Below are 17,321 nucleotides of genomic sequence, written 5' to 3'. Positions count from 1 at the left end.
AACGCCGGTTTGGGCCATCAAATCTCGGGCAAAATATGGACTATTATACATTGCTGGAAAGCCCAGGATGTCTACTTTCCAACGCCGTTGAGAGCGCGCCAATTGAGCCTCTGTAGCTCCAGAAAATCCACTTCGAGTGCAGAGAGGTCAGAATCCAACAGCATCTGCAGTCCTTTTCAGCCTCTGAATCAGATTTTTGCTCAGGTCCCTCAATTTCAGCCAGAAAATACCTGAAATCACAGAAAAACACACAAACTCATAGTAAAGTCCAGAAAAGTGAATTTTAACTAAAAACTAATAAAAAGTATACTAAAAACTAACTAAAACTACTAAAAACATACTAAAAACAATGCCAAAAAGCGTATAAACTATCCGCTCATCAGTGTGCGTACGCACAGGGGTGTGCATACGCACAGGTGCCAAAACACAAAAGGTCAGTTCACTCGCACAACCTGTGCCAGCACCCCCAACAGACAGTTCTCCCCCAACGTGTGCGTCCGCACAGGTTGAAATTCTTCTTTAGATATGCGCACGCACAAGCTATGCTAGCGCTACCAACAAAATGCACTTCCCTTCCTGTGCATGCGCACAAGTGTGTGTGTGTCCGCACAGGTCAAAATTCTCGCAGGGTGTGCATGCGCACAAGGCTGTGCGTCCACACTTATCAGAAAACTCAGAATTCTGTAACTTTGCAAAATTTTCAGAGTTTCAACACCAACTTTGAATGATCATAACTTCCTCTACAAAATTCCAAATTTCTCAAACTTTATACCGTTGAAAGGATTTTCAAAGATCTTTAATTCTAAATAAATTTCAACAATTTTTGAAAACCAAGGCAGAAATTATGATCAGACAAAGTTCACCAAAATTCCACTTTTACCCAAAATCGCAATTTCCACAATTCCTTTATAAAACACAACCAAACCAACCCAAACCACTCGAAAACTCCAATTCTCATCAAATTCAACACTCTATGGCATATTACACTAAACATACCACATTTTGCTTTATCCATAACATCAATATCAATATATCTCATATATCCAACTTCATTAACAATTTTCCAACTATATTACCAATAAATCAACACCAATGTCACATTTATCAACATAATCCACTACTCAACTTCACAAATCATGCATCCTCAACATATCACTATTAATCATCATTATCAACTCAAAATTCATCATTTCATCAATCATCATCATACAATTAGGTGTCCATGAATATTATATACTACATAGAGAAAACCGAAACCATACCTTAGCCGATTCCCAATATAAACCAAATGAGCTTTCAACCAAAATCCAACAACCAAAGTAGCTCCAACAAGCTCCAACAAGCTCCAAACTCACAATAATCAAGCTATATATATATAAATCACCACAAGATCAACCTAGGGCTCAACATAAACATAATTTCACAAGGATTTAGTATCTCTTACCTCTCCCAACAGATTTGAGGCCAAAATCCAAGGCTAAGCAAGGATTAGAGCAAACCTAAACATCCAAAATCACAAAAACCCATTTAACCCAAAACCCTAATGTAAAAAGAAATTTTGGAGAGCAGAAATGGAAGTATTTCGAGCTCACCTCTAAGATTTCTTGGATTAGTTTTGTAGAAGTCTTCGCAAGGAACGCGTAGCCGCTGACGGCACACAAATCGGAGCTCCATAGCTCAAGATATGAGCTTGGGAAGATTGAGGTGATTAGGGTTTCTTCTTCCTCTCCTTCCCTCTCTCAAACCTGAAGTGCGTGTGTTTATGGAGGCTAGGGTTCATTAAATGAACCTTTATATATGTTGGACTTGGGCCTAACTTGGGCCGGGTTCAACCCGTTATCATTTTTAGCCCATTTGGCCCAACTTCGGGCCGAACCTTTAAAATTAACGTCCGGTTTTCTGTTTCTAATGTTTTCCTAAGGTTTTTGACTGTTTCAACTTTTCCTTGCGCAGCACTGGGCAAACTTGAACTGGTTCAACCGGTTCAATTGCTGGTTCACAGTTTTTCACGGTTTTTTGCATAAAGCACATTTTCTGACTTGGGAAGACCCACTGAGTCCAAAATGATGTTTAAAACATAAAATTCTCACTCTAACTTTTCGGAATCAAATTTGGGCAATATAACCACTTAATTAACCGGTTCGATTAATTGTGGTTCTTACAATATACCAGATGATCTTTATATACTAAGTGTGCTAATAATACTCAAAATGAAATCTTCACTTAGTGGGATCTATTTTATCATATTTTCCTTATATACTAGCTAGAATTCACCTATGCTTGAGATCTTTCTTAATGCAGGGATATTTCATGCTTTTACTCATTTATTAACAAAATTTGTATGAAAGCTAAACTAAAATCTACTAAAATAACTACCAAAAATAGGCAATGATGTGCCCGCATCAGTAGCCGTAATTCTTCCCTTAGTCAGACTCCTCCGAGTTCAATTGTGTTGACTTCTGATGAGCGGATAATTTATACGCTTTTTGGCATTATTTTTAGATAGTTTTTAGCATAATCTAGCTATTTTTAGGGATATTTTCATTAGTTTTTATGCTAAATTCATATTTCTGGACTTTACTATGAGTTTGTGTGTTTTTCTATGATTTTAGGTAATTTCTGGCTGAAATTGAGGGACCTGAGCAAAACTCTGATAGAAGGCTAACAAAGGACTGCTGATGCTGTTGGAATCTGAGTTACAGAACTCCAAATGCCGCACTCTCAATGGCGTTGAAAAGTAGACATCCAGAGCTTTCCAGCAATATATAATAGTCTATACTTTATTCGCGATTAGACGACATAAACTAGCGCTCAACGCCAGTTTTATGCTGCATTCTTGAGTCAAACGCCAGAAACACGTTGATAAACCACTATTTTATGGTTTATATTATGTTTAATTGTGTGGTTTTATCGTGATACTTACCCACTTATTCATTAAAATAGCATGCATTTAGATTTCCTTCCTGAATTCATTAAATGTTTGAAAACTGCTTCCTAAAGACTTTAATTATGTACTTTTAATTCTCTTTTATCCCATTCGATGCCGTGATCTGTGTGTTGAGTGTTTCAGACTTTACAGGGCATGAATGAGTTAGAGATTGGAAAGGAAGTTGGCGAAAAATGGAAGGAACACAAGAATTTGAGGAGATAACCAGCGAGAAGTGACGCGGTCGCATGGCTCACGCGACCACGCGAAGGAGAGCAAATCGCAGTGACGCAGCCGCATGGATCACGCGGCCGCACGGATTGGAAAAGCTCAAGCAACGCGGTAGCGTGGACGACGCGAACGCGTGGCATGGAAAAGCGCGAGTGACGCGTCCGCATGAGTGACGCGATCGCGTGACATGTGCGATCTGCATAATCTGCAGAATTCGTTAGGGGCAATGTTGGACCCTATTTCGACCTAGTTTTTGGCCCGAAATAGCATACTAGAACCAGAGAATATGCAGAAACAAACACAACATTCATTCTACACAGTTTTGAGTTTTTTTAGATCTAGTTTTACTCCTCCTCTAGGTTTTCCTTCTCTGAAAACAATTGATACTTTTAGGATTTTATTTTTCTACTATTTTTGGCATTGGGATATTGAGAAGAGTTATTGCCTCATCAAGACTTCATCACTCTAGTTCGTTTTCTTAACTTGGTTTTATTCTTCTATGTTCTTTGCTTTGTTCAATTTTATCATTTAAATATTTTTATGATTATTTAATACGAGAATTATTCCTTTCATTTTAATCTATTTTACATTCCAATAATCATGTCTTCTTTTAATTCCTTTTCATATGTTATGGATTTGTTATTTACAATGAGTGAGTAGTTCCCCTTACTTGATGGGGAGTTGATTGAAAGGAACTCTTGAGTTGGAAGGATTGAAAGAGAATTTGTAATTAGGATAATTATTGGATTGCTCTCTAGTTACTAATACCAACTCATTTTTATTAATTGAATTGCAACTTGTGAACAGACATAGCATTCCAATTTGTTTGACTTTCCCTTACTTAGTAAGGGATAATTAAACAAACCAATTTTTAATTATCAATTACTTTGAGAGAATTCCAGCAACATTAGAGATTCTAACTGATCAACTCCCAGTCAAGGCTTTTTTTTTACATTATTCAATTCTATTAACTTTAAATTTTCCTGTTACAAAATTCACTTCTTTGAAAACCTCTGGTTAATAAAATAGCACACTTTCTGCAACTCGTTGGGAGACGACCTGGGATTCATACTCCCAGTAATTTTTAATTTAAATTTTCTGTGACACATTTTAAATTGATAGGAAGATTTTGGTGAGTTAAGAACTATACTTACAACGCAACCATTTTAATAATTTTTAATCCACTGATTTTTGCTCACATCAATTTTTGGCGCCGTTGCCGGGGAGTTGCAATAGTGTGTTAATTTATTGATTGGTATTTATTTTTATTGCAAAAGTTTTTTTTCTATGAACTGCACGTTTCTTTCGTTAAATGACGCGTTTGCTTCCTGATCCAAGCTTGCCAGCAATTGACCCTGAAATTGAAAGAACTCTTTCACATATAAGGCAAGCTAGGCGTAGGCGACTCCTCTTTGATGACGAACCGGAACCGTCATTTAAGGAAGAAATAACCCCCCTTTCTACTGATCCAGTTCATTTACGTGCAGGTGACATGGCAGCACCCAGAAGAGTTACCATCTAGGAGGAAGGAGCCCCTGATTTTACGCTCCAACCATTCTAGGGGCACTACCCAGCAGTAGCTATAGATTTTGAAATAAAATCTTCACTACTCAACTTGATGCCCAAATTTCATGGCTTACCTGCTCAAGAGCCTATCAAGCATCTTAGGGATTTCCACACCGCTTGCTCTACTATTAAGCGTGATGGAGCTAATGAAATCTCTATTCTATTAAAAGCCTTCCCATTTTCTCTGGAGGGAAAGGCAAGAGAGTGGTACTACACTCAACCCAGAGAAACTATTTCCAACTGGGATACACTTAGGAGAGAATTTCTGGATAAATTCTTTCCAGCTGAAGTTGCTGACAAGCTAAGGAAGGACATGTATGTGATCGTCCAAGATGAATCTGAGACCCTCTATGAATACTTAGAACGCTTCAATACACTTCGAAATGCATGTCCCCATCATATGATTGACAAGGTCGTCTTACTCGGTTACTTTACACAAGGTCTGAAACCTCAGGATAGAACCACACTAGAAGGTGCTTGCAATGGTTCTATGAAAAAGCACAAGACTACAGACGAAACATGGGATAATTCATAAGGTTGCAACAGCATACCATCCTCAGACCAATGGGCAAGCCGAGGTGTCAAACAGAGAGATAAAGTGTATCTTGCAGAAGATAGTCAAACCTCATAGAAAAGACTGGAGCACCAGGCTGCAAGATGCACTATGGGCATACCGGACAGCATACAAAACACCCATTGGAATGAGCCCTTTCCGCTTAGTTTATGGAAAAGCTTGTCATCTCCCAGTTGAGATAAAGCATAGAGCCTTTTGGGCAGTCAAGGAGTGCAACATGGGAATTGAGCAAGCTGGAGCTGAAAGGAAGTTGCAACTGCAAGAATTGGAGAGCCTTCGCCTAGAAGCATATGAGAACTCAAGAATATACAAGGAGAAGATAAAGTCTGTACATGATCAAAACATCAAGAAGAAAGAGTTCCAAACTGGAGATTTAGTCCTTCTTTACAAATCTCGACTAAGGCTCATGCCAGGTAAGTTGAGATCAAGATGGGAAGGTCTATATAGAGTAGAGAAGGCAGAACCATACGGAGTTTATCACCTAAGCCATCCTTCAAGCTCTGAACTCATTAAAGTTAATGGACAACGCTTGAAGCTATACCATGGCGAGCAGAGGCAGAGAAACAAGGAGATTGAGATCTTTCTCTTGGAAGATCCCTACATAGCAGAAGACTGAGCTAGTGGAGCGTCCAACTTAAGGACGTTAAAGCAAAGTGCTAGGTGGGAGACAACCCACCATGGTATGATCGTTCTTTTCCTTATTTTTAGTTTTTCCTATTCAATAACTGTTCTCTTTATTAGTATTTTCGTGCATTTTCATTTACCTGTTTCATAAAAATATATATATATATATATATTTCGCTACGCGACGCGATCGCAACAGCGACGCTTCCGCGTCGCCTGGAGAGCGAAGAAAAATAAAAGTGAACAGATAGTCACGCTGGAGCGTGGCTGGAGGCGTGCCTTTGGCACGGATCAACCCACGCGATAGCGTCCCTGACGCGTTCGCGTTGCATGGGAATCATGGCCTCCTACGCGACCGCGTACCCCACGCGGCCGCGTACCCTGCATTTTCGACGTAAAAGGGTGCACATCCGAATGTTGTGCGAGAGTGGTGCTGAATTGGGGCTGAACGCACAATCCTACCCACGCGGCCGCGTGTCCCACGCGACCGCGTCACATTCCCCTAAAGGCCCACTCACGCGATCGCATGCCCCATGCGATCGCGTCACCCTATTTTGGCAAATAAATTAATTTGAATAGAGCGTTGTGCGGCCGCGAGGCTGTACTCGCACCAGAAGCCTACTATGAGTCACGCGACCGCGTGCCTAACACGATCGCGCGACCATACCCTAGAGCGCATCCACGCGAACGCGTGCCCCACGCGGCCGCGTCGCTTGCGCCGCACAGCCCCACCAGAAATGCCACATTATCTTATCTTTCTCTCCTCCAAATCCTAATTTTTCTTTTCCCCCCCTTATTTCTCCCCTCTCCCTTTCCCCCTTCTATCCCACCCTTCACACTCTTTTTCTCTCACCTCCATTAAAAAGGTTTTCTTTTCTTTTCCCATTTTTTTTATCATTCTTCTTATTTTAGATGTTATTTTCTTTTCTTTTTCTTTTCTTTATCGTTATTTTCTTTCTTCTTCTTTCATTTTTCCATGGTGCTAGCATATTATTTGAGTCATCATTCCTCATTATTTGCTTGTGGTTTATTCTATATTGTTTGGCACTTATATCTTATTCTCATTAAAGAATTGCTTGCATGTTTACTTTAATACTTTCTATGCCTTATTTACCATGCATGCTATGTGTTTGTGAAAAGGCCCGTATGGCATCATGCACTTTTCTACATTATCCTACCATACTATTCCTTGCATGTTTTGCACAACATTCCTTTACTGTTTTATTAATCGAATTTAATTGCCAATGCAAATTATTACTTTGTTACGAAGTGGTGCTTGATCTATGCTACTCATGCCCTTGCCAGCATGCCAATAATCATCTTGCATATACTTCCCTTTTTGTGCACCTATCCTATTTTCTTTCTTGATCTTTTCACATGTTGTCTAGACCATGTGTTTAGTTCATTCATTTTTACCGTGCACTGTTTATTACCCACCCCATCTTTTCCCTTGCTATTTATCTATTTGAACTTAATTTACTTTCTCCTCCCTTTTTCAGGATGGCCACCAAGAAAGGAAAGGAGAAAGCAAATCCTAAACCCCCAGCAAGAAGAGGAACTAAAAGAGCATTAGTGGTAGAGCCCCCTTCAACCGCAGTCAAGCCCTCAACAAAGAGAGTTAAGAGGATAATAAAAGTTGATGAAAAGGAGAAAGCCTTTCCAGCAAAGGACACTGTGCGATTTCCCAATCTTTACTGTGAGCAGATGTTCCCTATCCTCACAGAAAGGAACTATAACAATGAATACCTTCTTATCTTCCTGTCCAATATTGCTTCCTTTGTTAAGCCGCAAATTGAACGAAGACAATGGGGTTTCCTACGGAGACAGCCGAGACAGGTCAATCTTTCTTGGGCGGTTGAGTTCTACTCTAACTTCTACATGCCAACCCTGCAATCTGTTTATGTCCGGCAGAAACAAGTCCCCATTACAGAAGAGGCTATTCAGCAAGCTCTAAGTCTTCCCCCTATTCTAGAAAGAATGGATGCCTTCCAAGAAGCTGCACTTAAGCGCCAGAGGTACCAATTTGACTGGGACTCCGTTCTTGGAGTTATCGCTTTACCTGACATCCGTTGGATCTACGGATACCACCGTACCCGCCCTAATGGAATCTTGGCTTCAGCACTTACTTTGGAGGCTCGCATATGGGCACAGATCATGTCCCATTACATCTTTTCGAGCACTCACGAGTCATCCTTCACTGTAGACATAGCCGTTCTGCTATGCTGCATCCTTACAGACCAACCTCTGAATCTCTCACGCCATATCCGGAATGCTATGGGACACGTACAAATTGCGGGCAATTTACCTTTTCCCGCCTTGGTCTCCGATATTGTCTCAGCAGCCGGAGTCTCCTACAGAGCTGGGGACACCAAGGCCATGCTTCCACGGAATGATCAGTTTGTCCCTAACGGGAAATACCTCAGACTTCCAACAGCCACTACAAGTCTTCCTACTGCTCCAGTTGAAGATAATCCTTCTTCGACCCCACAAGCACCTACAACTGATGAATTGCTCCAGCAGATAATCCAAAGGTTGGATCGGCAAGAATGCAAAGCTAAGTTGAGAGAGCGCCGCAACAACCGAAGATTCAAACACCTCAGGGAGCTAATTAGAGGAGATTGCAAAGACTCAGACACCCCAGACTCCACATCCTTCACCAGCACCGGGAGCCATGACGGCCCCAACTGCGGAGACACTGCCACCAGCCCACCATTGTTCTTGACAGATGGCACCGAGGACGGTGCAAAGCCTTAAGTGTGGGGAGGTCGGTCAGTACCTGACTTCTGGAGGTAAATTCTCTTTCCTAGCACCAATAATTAGGATATTTTTAGTTAGATTTTCTTTCTTTTATAGAATAGTATAATTTGCATAGGTTAGGATAGTTGCATGCATGTTCTACTTGATTGAAAAGACAATAAGTTTCTTCTAAGACTCTATCTTTGGAACAAAAAATTTCACTAATTTTTCAAAATTTTTTTATGATAAATTTGCTTGAGTTGTATTTGGAACATGATGTTTGAGCTAAAGAACACACAACCTATGAAAGATTTGAACCTTTATATATGGTTACATTATTTAACCATAATTAATTTATCCTTGTGTGTTAACTTGTCTATGATTATAATCTATATTTTGTTTTATCTTATATGTCCAATATTTATTATATTTGCATGTTTGCACATGATTGAGGCCATTATTTGTTTAAACTCATTTATCCAAATTAAGCCTACCCTTTTCAATTACCTTTGTTAACCACTTTGAGCCTTTAAATCCCATCTGTTCTATATTCTACCACATTAATAACCTTAAGCTGAAAACAATTGTATATCCCAGATTGAATCTTTGGTTAGCTTAAGATAAAATTGTGTGTGCTAGTTAAGTATGGGAAATTGTGGGAACAAAGGTTGTTAAAGAAATGTGTCATTTAATAGGAATTTGGATACCTACTCATGTGAAACTACAATAACCGAAAATCCATGTGCATTGATAAGATATATTTATTTTAATCTTTCAAAAAAAATAAATAAATGAATAAAAAAGGGGACAAATTTTCCCCAATGTTGAATTCAAAATTCAAAGATCAATGCACATATGATAGAACCAAAATATAAGTTGAAACATGAGTATGGATTGGAAAAGGGAATTTTGGGTAGCTAGGTATGAACTTTAAGATTACATTAAAATATATAGGTTGGGTTGAAGCTTGGGTTAATTAAAGATTCAATTATCAGCTCACTTAACCAAATGTATATCCATACCCTCACCTTGGCCCCAGTACAACCTTGAAAAGACCTCATGATGTTTGCATTGGTATATTAACTGTTGTTGATTGGTTAGGAGAAAAACAAAAGTTAGAAAGCATGATTAGAGAATGATAGAGTGATTACCCTATACACTAGAGATTTGAGCGTACATACATTATCAGTGAGGGTTCAATGCTTGAATTTTCATGTTCCCTGCTTTCATGAGCTATCTTCTTGCATTTTTATCTGTTTTATTGTATAATGATAGAATTAGTGGAATTTGATTTGTAATTGTTTTGGAGAGCTTATTTACTTTTGATCAAGTGGGCAAGAATCATATAGTTACATTAATTTATATATATATATATAGGATTACATTGCATTTCATGAGTTTCTACATGTTTATATTTATCTACTTTATCTCCTTCAATTAAGCATGAGGACATGCTAATGTTTAAGTATGGGGAGGTTGATAAACCACTATTTTATGGTTTATATTATGTTTAATTGTGTGGTTTTATCGTGATCCTTACCCACTTATTCATTAAAATAGAATGCATTTAGATTTCCTTCATGAATTCATTACATGTTTGAAAACTACTTCCTAAACACTTTAATTATGTACTTTTAATTCTCCTTTATCCCATTCGATGCCGTGATCTGTGTGTTTAGTGTTTCAGACTTTACAGGGCATGAATGAGTTAGAGATTGGAAAGGAAGCTGGCGAAAAATGGAAGGAACACAAGAATTTGAGGAGATAACCAGCGAGAAGTGACGCGGTCGCATGGCTCACGCGACCGTGCGATGGAGAGCAAATCGCAGTGACGCAGTCTCATGGATCGCGCGGCCGCACGGATTGGAAAAGCTCAAGCGACGCGGTAGCGTGGACGACGCGAACGCGTGGCATGGAAAAGCGCGAGTGACGCGTCCGCATGAGTGACGCGATCGCGTGACATGTGCGATCTGCATAATCTGCAGAATTCGTTGGGGGCAATGTTGGACCCTATTTTGACCCAGTTTTCGGCCCGGAACAGCAGACTAGAACCAGAGAATATGCAGAAACAAACACAACATTCATTCTACAAAGTTTTGAGTTTTTTAGATCTAGTTTTACTCCTCCTATAGGTTTTCCTTCTCTGAAAACAATTGATACTTTTAGGATTTTATTTTTCTACTATTTTTGGCATTGGGATATTGAGAAGAGTTATTGCCTCATCAAGACTTCGTCACTCTAGTTCGTTTTCTTAACTTGGTTTTATTCTTCCATGTTCTTTGCTTTGTTCAATTTTATCATTTAAATATTTTTATGATTATTTAATACGAGAATTATTCCTTTCATTTTAATCCATTTTACATTCCAATAATCATGTCTTCTTTTAATTCCTTTTCATATGTTATGGATTTTTTAGTTACAATGAGCGAGTAGTTCCCCTCACTTGATGGGGAGTTGATTGAAAGGAACTCTTGAGATGGAAGGATTGAAAGAGAATTTGTAATTAGGATAATTATTGGATTGCTCTCTAGTTACTAATACCAACTCATTTTTATTAATTGAATTGCAACTTGTGAACAGACATAGCATTCCAATTTGTTTGACTTTCCCTTACTTAGTAAGGGATAATTAAACAAACCAATTTTTAATTATCAATTACTCTGAGAGAATTCCAGCAACATTAGAGATTCTAACTAATCAACTCCCAGTCAAGGCTTTTTTTTACATTATTCAATTCTATTAACTTTAAATTTTCCTGTTACAAAATTCACTTCTTTGAAAACCTCTGGTTAATAAAATAGCACACTTTCTGCAACTCATTGGGAGACGACCTGGGATTCATACTCCCAGTAATTTTTAATTTAAATTTTCTGTGACACATTTTAAATTGATAGGCAGATTTTGGTGAGTTAAGAACTATACTTACAACGCAACCATTTTAATAATTTTTAATTCACTGATTTCCGCTCACATCACACGTCACAAACCAGAGTTGAACGCCAAAAACACGTTACAACTCGGCGTTCAACTCCAAAAGAAGCCTCTGCACGTGTAAAGCTCAAGCTCAGCCCAAGCACACACCAAGTGGGCCCCGAAAGTGGATTTTTGCATCAATTACTTACTTCTGTAAACCCTAGTAGCTAGTCTAGTATAAATAGGACATTTTACTATTGTATTAGACATCTTTGGTCTCAGTTTTTTTCCATTATTCATCTTAGGAGACTATTGATCATTCATGGGGGGCTGGCCATTCGGCCATGCCTGAACCTTCATCACTTATGTATTTTCAACGGTGGATTTTCTACACACCATAAATTAAGGGTGTGGAGCTCTGCTGTACCTCAAAGTTTTAATGCAATTACTACTATCTTTTATTCGAATTCAATCTTATTTCTGTTCTAAGATACTACTCGTACTTCAACCTGATGGATGAGATGATCCGTGACACTCATCATCATCCGTCCCTATGAACGCGTGCCTGACAACCACTTCCATTCTACAAGCGAAAACTAGAGTGTGTATCTCTTGGATTCCTGATGCACGATGCATGGTTGTCCTCGCCTGACTACCGATCCTTCCATTCCGTGAGATCAGAGTCTTCGTGGTATAAGCTAGAATTGATGGCGGCATTCATGAGAATCCGAAAAGTCTAAACCTTGTCTATGGTATTCCGAGTAGGATTCTGGGATTGAATGACTGTGATGAGCTTCAAACTCGCGATTGTTGGGCGTGATGACAAACGCAAAAGAATCAAGAGATTCTATTCCGACATGATCGAGAACTGACAGATGATTAGCCGTGCCGTGACAGAGCATTTGGACCTTTTTCACTGAGAGGATGGGATGTAGCCATTGACAATGGTGATGCCCTACATACAGCTTGCCATGGAAAGAAGTAAGAAGGATTGGATGAAGGCAGTAGGAAAGCAGAGATTCAGAAGGAGCACAGCATCTTCATACGCCTATCTGAAATTCCCATCGATGATCTACATAAGTATTTCTATCTTTACTTTCTGTTTATTTATTATTATTATTCGAAAACTCCATAACCATTTATTATCCGCCTGACTGAGCTTTACAAGATTACCATAGCTTGCTTCATACCAATAATCTCCGTGGGATCGACCCTTACTCACGTAAGGTTTATTACTTGGACGACCCAGTGCACTTGCTGGTTAGTTGTGCGAGGTTGTGAAGAAAGTGCAGAGTTATAAATGTGCATACCAAGCTGAATGCCATTATTAGAGATCACAATTTTGTGCCCCAAGATTTTGGCACCGTTGCCGAGGATTGTTCGAGTTTGAACAACTGACGGTTCATCTTGTTGCTCAGATTAGGTAATTTTCTTTTCATTTATTTTCAAAAAAATAAATTTTTTAAAGCTTTCAAAAATTTATCACCTATTTTCGAAAATTTTCAGAGTTTTCAAGAATGAATTCTAGAGTTTCATATAACATGTTTTAGCTTGGCTGGCTATTAAGCCATGTCTAATTCATAGGATTTTGATTGAGGACTTTGGATTCATTACTTTCTTTTTCCTATATGTTTTTCGAAAAATATAAAATAAAATACAAAAGAATAATAAAATCATAAAAATAAAAAATATTTTGTGTTTCTTGTTTGAGTCTTGAGTCAACTTTTAAGTTTGGTGTCAATTGCATTTTTCTAAAAATTTATGCATTTTTCGAAAATCCATGCATGGTGTTCTTCATGATCTTCAAGTTGTTCTTGGTAAGTCTTCTTGTTTGATCTTGATGTTTTCTTGTTTTGTATCTGCTATTATTTTTCATGTGCATTTTTGCATTCATAGTGTCTAAACATGAAAGATTTCTAAGTTTGGTGTCTTGCATGTTTTCTTTGCATAAAAAATTTTTCAAAAAATATGTTCTTGATGTTCATCATGATCTTCAAAGTGTTCTTGGTGTTCATCTTGACATCCATAGTGTTCTTGCATGCATCATTGGTTTTGATCCAAAATTTCCACGTTTTGGGTCATATTTGTGTTTTTCTCTCTCATCATTAAAAAAAATTCAAAAATAAAAAATATCTTTTCCTTAATTCTCTCAAAATTTAAAAAATTTGAGTTGACTTAGGCAAATTTTTTTAAAATTAGTTATTTTTTGTAAGTCAAGTAAAATTTTCAATTTAAAAAAAAATCTTATCTTTTTCAAAACTTTTTCAAAAATCAAATCTTTTTCATTTTTCTTACTATTTTTTTTCAAAAATTTTTAATTTGAATTTTAAAATCTTTTTCTTATCTTTAATTCATAATTTTCGAAAACTTTATTAACAATTAATGTGATTGATTCAAAAAAATTTTGAAGTTTATTACTTTCTTGTTAAGAAAGGTTCAATCTTTAAATTCTAGAATCATATCTTTTAGTTTCTTGTTAGTCAAGTAATTAATTTTAATTTTAAAAATTAAATCTTTTCCAACCATATCTTTTTAATCATATCTTTTTATCATATATTTTCCAAAATTTTATCTTTTTAAAAAAATTGATTTCAAAATATCTTCTTATCTTCTTATCTTTTCAAATTTGATTTTCAAATCTTTTTCAAACTGACTAATTAACTGTTGTTTATTTTTTATCTTTTTCAAAACCACCTAACAACTTTTCTCTCTCCAATTTTTGAAAATACCTCCCTTTTTTTAAAAAAATTCTTTTTAATTAATAAATTGTTTTAAATTTTAATTTTAATTTTATTATCCTTTAATTTTCGAAAATCACTAACTACTTTTTCAAAATTTATTTTCGAAAATTTCTCCCTCTCTCATCTTATTCTATTTATTTATTCATTTACTAACACTTCTCTTCATCTCCAATCTCTGCCCCTATCCTCACCCTTGTGTTTGGATTATTCATTCTTCTTCACTCTTATTCCCTTTCTTCTTCTACTAACATAAAGAAATCTTTATACTGTGACATAGAGGATTCCTCTTCCTTTTCTGTTCTCTTCTTTCTCATATGAGCAGGAATAAGGAAAAAAGGCATTCTTGTTGAAGCTGATCCTGAACCTGAAAGGACTCTGAAGAGGAAACTAAGAGAAGTTAAATTACAACAATCCAGAGACAACCTTACTGAAATTTTCGAACAAGAAAAGGATATGGCAGCCGAACCCAACAACAACAATGCAAGGAGGATGCTTGGTGATTATACTACACCTACTTCCAAGTTTGATGGAAGAAGCATCTCAATTCCTGCCATTGGAGCAAACAATTTTGAGCTAAAACCTCAACTAGTTGCTCTAATGCAACAAAACTGCAAGTTTCATGGACTTTCATTAGAAGATCCCTACCAGTTTTTAATTGAGTTCTTGCAGATCTGTGAGACTGATAAGACTAATGGAGTAGATCCTAAATTGTAGAAGCTCATGCTTTTCCCTTTTACTGTAAGAGACAGAGCTAGAACATGGTTGGACTCACAACCTAAGGATAACCTGGACTCTTTGGATAAGCTGGTCACGGCTTTCTTGGTTAAATTCTTTCCTTCTAAAAAGTTGAGCAAGCTTAGAGTGAATGTTTCGACCTTCAAGCAAAAAGATGGTGAATACCTCTATGAAGCTTGGGAAAGATACAAGCAGATGACCAAAAAGTGTCCTTCTGACATGTTTTTAGAATGGACCATGATAGATATATTCTATTATGGTCTGTTTGATTTCTCTAAGATGTCACTGGACCACTATGCAGGTGGATCCATTCACCTAAAGAAAACGCATGCAGAAGCTTAGGAACTTATTGAAATGGTTGCAAATAACCAATTCATGTACACTTCTGAGAGGAATTCCGTGAATAATGGGACGCCTTAGAGGAAGGGAGTTCTTGAAATTGATGCTCTGAATGCCATATTGGCTCAGAATAAAATGTTGACTCAGCAAGTTAACATGATTTCTCAAAGTCTGAATGGATGGCAAAATGCATCCAACAGTACTAAAGAGGCATCTTCTGAAGAAGAAGCTTATGATCCTGAAAACCCTGCAATGACAGAGGTAAATTACATGGGTGAACCTTATGGAAACACCTATAATTGTTCATGGAGAAATCATCCAAATTTCTCATGGAAGGATCAACAAAAGCCTCAACAAGGCTTTAATAATGGTGGAAGAAATAGGTTTAGCAATGGCAAGCCTTTTCCATCATCTTCTCAGCAACAGATAGAGAATTTTGAGCAGAGCACCTCTAACTTGGCAAATATAGTCTCTGATCTATCTAAGGCCACTTTAAGCTTCATGAGTGAAACAAGGTCCTCCATTAAAATTTTGGAAGCATAAGTGGGTCAGCTGAGTAAAAAAGTCACTGAAACTCCTTCTAGTACTCTCCCAAGCAATACTGAAGAAAATCCAAAAAGAGAGTGCAAGGCCATTGATATAATCAATATGGCCGAACCTAGAGAGGAAAGGGAGGACGTGAATCCTAATAAGGAAGACCTCATGGGACGTCTCCCAACCAAGAAAGAGTTCCCTATTGAGGACCCAAAGGAATCTGAGGCTCATCTAGGGAGCATAGAGATTCCATTAAACCTCCTTCTGCCATTCATGAGCTCTGAAGACTATTCTTCCTCTGAAGAGGATGAAGATGTAACTGGAGAGTAAGTTGCTCAATATCTAGGAGCTATCATGAAGCTGAATGCCAAGTTATTTGGTAATGAGACTTGGGAAGGTGAACCTCCCTTGCTCATTAGTGAACTAGATAACTGGGTTCAGTAAACTTTACCTCAAAAGAGATAAGATCCTGGCAAATTCGTAATACCCTGCACCATAGGCACCATGACTTTTGAAAAAGCTCTGTGTGACCTAGGGTTAGGTATAAATCTTATGCCACTCTCTGTAATAGAGAAGCTGAGGATCATTGAGGTACAACCTGTCATATTCTCATTACAAATGGCAGACAAGTTAGTAAGACAAGCTTATGGATTGGTAGAGGACGTGTTAGTGAAGGTTAAAGGCCTTTACATCCCTGCTGATTTCATAATCTTAGACACTAGGAAGAAGGAGGATGAATGCATCATCCTTGGAAGACCTTTCCTAGCCACAGCAGGAGCTGTGATAGATGTTAACAAAGGAGAATTAGTCCTTTAACTGAATGGGGACTACCTTGTGTTTAAGACTCAAGGGTGTTATTCTGTATACATGGAGAAGAAGCATCAAAAGCTTCTCTCAGTACAGAGTCAAACAAAGCCCCCACAATCAAGCTCTAAGTTTGGTGTTGGGAGGCCACAGCCAAACTCTAAGTTTGGTGTTGAATCCCCACATCCAAACTCTAAGTTTGGTGTTGGAAGTCTACAACATTGACCTGATCAACTGTGTGGCTCCATAAGAGCCCACTGTCAAGCTATTGGCATTAAAGAAGCACTTATTGGGAGGCAACCCAATTTTTATTTATCTAGTTTTATTTTTCTTTTATTGTTCTTTAATGTTTTATTAGGTTCATGATCATGTGGAGTCACGAAAAAAATACTAAAATTAAAAACAGAATCAAAAACAGCAGAAGAAAAATCACACCCTGGAGGAAGGACTTACTGGCGTTCAAACGCCAGTAAGGAGCATCTAGCTGGTGTTCAACGCCAGAACAGAGCATGGATCTGGCGTTGAACGCTAGAAACAAGCAGCATCCTGGCGTTTGAACGCCAGGAACATACCCGGAGGAGAGCTGGCGCTGAACGCC

General features: G+C 37.9%; 1 non-coding gene across 1 annotated transcript; it reads right to left on the bottom strand.

Annotated features, from left to right (window-relative positions):
- Positions 1-15,163: 15,163 nt before the first annotated feature.
- Positions 15,164-15,267, bottom strand: LOC130958652 (small nucleolar RNA R71). The gene has a single exon (XR_009077763.1). It is a non-coding gene; the product is annotated as a small nucleolar RNA R71 (small nucleolar RNA).
- Between the last annotated feature and the right edge of the window lie 2,054 nt (positions 15,268-17,321).

Source organism: Arachis stenosperma, chromosome 10 (assembly GCF_014773155.1).
Source record: "Arachis stenosperma cultivar V10309 chromosome 10, arast.V10309.gnm1.PFL2, whole genome shotgun sequence".
Lineage (NCBI taxonomy): Eukaryota > Viridiplantae > Streptophyta > Magnoliopsida > Fabales > Fabaceae > Arachis > Arachis stenosperma.
This window is presented reverse-complemented; position numbering and strand designations above follow the sequence as displayed.